This window comes from Salvelinus sp. IW2-2015, unplaced genomic scaffold (genome assembly GCF_002910315.2).
Source record: "Salvelinus sp. IW2-2015 unplaced genomic scaffold, ASM291031v2 Un_scaffold1298, whole genome shotgun sequence".
NCBI lineage: Eukaryota > Metazoa > Chordata > Actinopteri > Salmoniformes > Salmonidae > Salvelinus > Salvelinus sp. IW2-2015.
In genome coordinates, this window is record NW_019942825.1 from 93893 (window position 1) to 99518 (window position 5626).

Consider the following 5626-nt stretch of genomic DNA (forward strand, 5'->3'; position numbering starts at 1 on the left):
GGAGATGGACGTGTAAAACTGTCTTGGAGATGGACGTGTAAAACTGTCTAAACTTAAGACACGGTTTTATAACGCTCAGTCAAATATTCGTTCTTTGAACATAGGCTTTGCAGAAAGTCCACTTACACCAATTCTCATGGGAAGATCTTGAAAAGGCTGAATATTAAAAAAAAACACTACTTTAACTAATTTTTCTCCAATGGTTTTCTCACCACTATTAGAAGATAAATGTGTCAACTTTAACAGCGTGACACTGACAGTATAAATGGAATCTCTCTCTATTTGGAAAAATATGGCAAGTGTTGAATCAAATGGGGGGGTTGGGGGGGTTGTGAAGGTTACAAACAAAGACATGGCCTGTGCTTTGTCAAGTCCAACAGAATGACATAATATAACAGTTTCCAGTTAATATGATTTGATTAATATGCATCTGGAGCAGAGTGGTCTTTCATGTGACAGTGAGTGCAGTCTTATGCCAGTGCTAGTTAGGCCTGCCAACGACCAAAGSATTTGGTTATACTGCACAAACAGACCCGGGGCCGTATCCACAAAGCATCGTAGAAAAGGTCCTAGGAATCACGTTAAAACATGTTTTAGGAGAACAACAAAAAAACTCTCAAAGTAGGTTTTAAGATGACACAGCTCAGACAAAACTGAGCCAGGAGTCAAATCAACTCATAGAAAGTTCTCTCTCATCTGGTAATCACGACAGTTTGAGGTACCGCAAAGGAAAGAGAGAGTTGATGACGTTTATTGACATTGTTGCAAATTACAGGGAATACTAATCACGATGAGACATTGCCAAGCTGTGAACTCTATAGAAGTCTTCAGACCACCACAGTGAATGTGACTGTGCATCAAATGTTGCAATGGTTAAACAATATCATTTCCACCTATTGCGCTCCAAAGGGATAACTTGAAATAACATGATATAGGTTCATTAAATTATCAAAAGAAGACAAAAGTATTATTATTAGCCTAGTAGTTATTAATTATTTAGGCATATCACGTGAAATGGGCCTTGTGAAATCATGTTCAAAAGCATTCATTGTGGCATTCAATGGCAAATTGGCATGCCAATGACCATAGGAGCTGTTTGTGCCAACTCCTATGATTGTTGTGATGTCAGACCATAGGAGTTTTGAGTGACAACGACCATAGAAGTTGGCTATTTTTGTTTGTGCCTTCTTGCCAACTCCTATTGGCAAAACACGACAAACAGATGTGGGAAACCAGACTAGAAAAACAGACTCTGGTCCCAGATCAGTTTTATGCCGTCTTGCCAACTTCCTGTGGTCATTGTAATGCCAAACTTGCCCCCCCGGCGAGGAATTGGCAATACAACACAAACTTGGTATAAGATTTTCCATCTAAACGGACACGAGCACCAACATGTGAAGTTTATGGGAGCATGTCAAATTGGGTGTCAAATGAAAGATAAGAGTCTATATTTTTGAGAAATTAAGTCATATATAATTATTTCAAGCATTTTACGTCCAAAAAATTAGCAGTAAGCAAAGGCCCAGATCATTTCTAATGTCTCTCCCTCATGTAGGGAGGATAATGAAAGTTCACAAAAGTAACAAGAAAAAGGTAGACCTACTAAATAGTTACAGTGTGTTTACTGATATCAAGTTTGTTTATTAATTATTATGTGATTAAAACTCATAATTATTTTACCAAATTGGTAGCGGATTCACCAAGAAAAAATCTGAATTACTGTAATTGAATTGGCTACAATGGGATATCATAGTTGGACACAAATCAGTTGTGTTTCCTGCTACTGTCCTCCCTTCCACTGGCTGTTATGTTCATCTCATTACTGTTTTTTTTCTCTTTCTGTCATCTGGTGGTCAAAGCAAGACATTTACAAATGATTTGCCACTGGTCAGACACAAAGCTAGAATCACTATGTATACGGATGATTCCACACTGTACATGTCAGCACCCAAAGCCAGTGAGCTCACTAAAAATCTAAATAAGAAGTTACAGTCAGTATCCTAACGGGTGATTCATAATAAACTGGTCTTAAATACATCTTCAACTAAAAGCATTGTATTGGGTTCAGAACATTCTCTAAGACGTAAACCTCAACAGGAGTTGTGTATAAATGGTGTGACCATTGAGCCAGTTGAGGAAGATGAACTCCTAAGTATAACATTGGATGGTCAATTATCATGGTCAAGTCATACTGACAACGTTGTTGTGAAGATGGGGAGGAGTATGTCTGTTATAAAAAGATGTTGTGTTTTTTCTTTACACAGTAATCGACTGTACTAGTTCTTCAGGCTCTGGTCTTGTCCCAGTTTAATTACTGTCCGGTAATATGGTCAAGTGCAGCAAAGAAAGACTTAGCAAAGCTGCAGCTGGCTCAAAACAGAGTAGCACGGCTTGCCCTTAACTGCAATCTCTTAAACATATTTAACCTTTATTTAACTAGGTAAGTCAGTTAAGAACAAATTCGTATTTACAATGATGGCCTACCGGGGAACAGTGGGTTAACTGCATTGTTCAGGGGCAGAACGACAGATTTTTTTTACCTTGTCAGCTCGGGGATTCGATCCAGTGACCTTTCGGATACTGGCCCAACGCTCTAACCACTAGGTTACCTGCCGCCCCTCCACTCTAACCACTAGGCTACCTGCCGCCCCTCCACTCTAACCACTAGGCTACCTGCCGCCCCTCCACTCTAACCACTAGGTTACCTGCCGCCCCACAGAGAACTAACATCAACAACATGCCAGTCTTTCCTGGTTGAGGGTTGACAAGAGATTAACTGCTTCTCTTCTAGTTTTTATGATAAATATTACTGTGATGACAATTCCAGATTGTCTTCATAAATCAAATACCATTCAGCTCAGACACCCATCCATACCCCACAAGACATGCCACCAGGGGTCTCTTCAGACACCCATCCATACCCCACGAGACATGCCACCAGGGGTCTCTTCAGACACCCATCCTACCCCACGAGACATGCCACAGGGGTCTCTTCAACACCCATCATACCCGCAACGAGACATGCACCAGGGTCTCTTCAGACACCCATCCATACCCCACGAGACCATGCCACCAGCGGTCTCTTCAGACACCCATCCATACCCCACAAGACATGCCACCAGGGGTCTCTTCAGACACCCATCCATACCCCACGAGACATGCCACCAGGGGTCTCTTCAGACACCCATCCATACCCCACAAGACATGCCACCAGGGGTCTCTTCAGACACCCCATCCATACCCCACAAGACATGGGGTCTCTTCAAGTCCAAAACTAATTCACAGCAACTATACAGAGCCATGATCACATGGAACTCCCTTCCATCTCCTATTACTCATGCAAACAAAACTACCTAAAAAAAATGTTTTAAGATTAAACAGCATCTTGTGGAATGGCGGGGACTGTGAGGGACACACACAAACAAACGTACACACAGACATACATTTTTGTTGTTGCATTATTTGTATTATGCATTTGTTTGTTTGTATATCGTTGTATTTCACATTTGTGTGACTGTCCTTGTTTATCAGTGTACCAGTGTTTTGTTACTTGTCATGTTTTGTGGTTTTTGTGGAACCCCAGGAAGAGGGTTCCACAAAGTTTTATTTATTTTAAATTTTTTATTTAACCTTATTTAATCAAGGCCAAGTCAGTTAAGAACAAATTCTTCTTTACAATGACGACCTACACCGGCCAAACCTGGACGACGCTGGGCCAATTGTGCGCCGCCCTATGGGACTCCCAAACATGGCCGGTTGTTATGGGGATCCGAATAAACCAATAAATACTGTATTTATTGAGAGAATGCCAGGAGTGTGCAAAGCTGTCATCAAGACAAAGGGTGGCTACTTTGAAGAATCTAAAATCTAAAATATATTTTGATTTGTTTAACACTTTTTTGGTTACTACATGATTCCATATGTGTTATTTCATAGTTTTGATGTCTTCACTATTATTCTACAATGTAGAAAATAGTAAAAATAAAGAAAAACCCTTGAATGAGTAGGTGTGTCCAAACTTTTGACTGGTAGTATATATATATATATATAACTGATATATATATATATATATTTACACTGTTTGGACAGGCGACCTGAAAAAATGCTTAGGCGGCTCGCCCAAGGATTACAATGGCAGACAAATCACTGGAATGGTTAACAGTGCCCTGCCAGAGAATCTCAGGCTGCATCCTGGCTCGTAGGGAGATAAAATATCTGAGATATAGGATGGCGACTGTACTGTGATGTCCAAACTTGTGAAACAGAGATGTCTATGATTGTTTCAGATTTGGTCTAGTCCGGAACAACCAAATGTCGACTTGTTTGGGGGCGGAGCTCATTAAAATAATAGCCAGTGTGTAGAATAACACCCAAATATGCAAAATAAGGATATTGCATATTTCTACCTTTGTGTACCTATTTAGGATAAATCACCATGAAGAGAATGATATTCATATTCATAATAATGCATTTCTGTATAGTACAGGTCAGGGACTCATCATGTAATTCTGTTACCATAATGCCATAACCGGATGTAAATCCACTTCACCTGCTGTAATTCAATCGAGTACAGGCTTAACTGAATGAACAAAGACGGAATGCAATATGTAATTTTATTAAATAATCTGCCCGAATTGCCTCGTCTCAGAGGGAAGATCCTAGGAGCCAGATGATGTGATGGCAGATAGCCCCTATGCGGTACTGCTGGCATCAAAACAACCCTGTTGGGGTGAAGGAGTTCCAGTGACGGGCATTAAGGATATTATAGCTGGTGGTGGTAGGGAAGTGGATGTAGGGATATTATAGCTGGTGGTGGTAGAGAAGTGGATGTAGGGATATTATAGCTGGTGGTTGGTAGAGAAGTGGATGTAGGGATATTATAGCTGGTGGTGGTAGAGAAGTGGATGTAGGGATATTATAGCTGGTGTGGGTAGAGAGGTGGATGTAGGGATATATAAGCTGGTGGTGGTAGAGAAGTGGATGTAGGGATATTATAGCTGGTGGTGGTAGAGAAGTGGATGTAGGGATATTATAGCTGGTGGTGGTAGAGAGGATGATGTAGGGATATTATAGCTGGTGGTGGTAGAGAAGTGGATGTAGGGATATTATAGCTGGTGGTGGTAGAGAAGTGGATGTAGGGATATTATAGCTGGTGGTGGTAGGGAAGTGGATGTAGGGATATTATAGCTGGTGGTGGTAGGGAAGTGGATGTAGGGATATTATAGCTGGTGGTGGTAAGAATGGATGTAGGGATATTATAGCTGGTGGTGGTAGAGAGTAGTGATGTAGGGATATTATAGCTGGTGGTGGTAGAAGGGTGGATGTAGGGATATATATGCTGGTGTGGTAGAGAAGTGGATGTAGGGATATTATAGCTGGTGGTGGTAGGGAAGTGGATGTAGGGATATTATAGCTGGTGGTGGTAGGGGAAGTGGAAGTAGGGATATTATAGCTGGGTGGTGGTTAGGGGAAGTGGATGTAGGGATATTATACGCTGGTCGTGTGGTAGGGAAGTGGATGTAGGGATGTATAATAGCTGGTGGTGGTAGGGAAGTGGGATGTAGGATGAATTATAGCTGGGTTGGTGGTTAGAAGTCGAAGTGGAGAGTGAGGGCTATTCATACGC

The 5626-nt window shown here is 41.3% G+C and overlaps 1 pseudogene; it reads right to left on the reverse strand.

The window, feature by feature from the left end:
• The window catches only part of LOC112070344 (5'-nucleotidase domain-containing protein 3-like), a 53361-nt pseudogene that overhangs the window by 28274 nt on the left and 19461 nt on the right, over positions 1-5626 (reverse strand).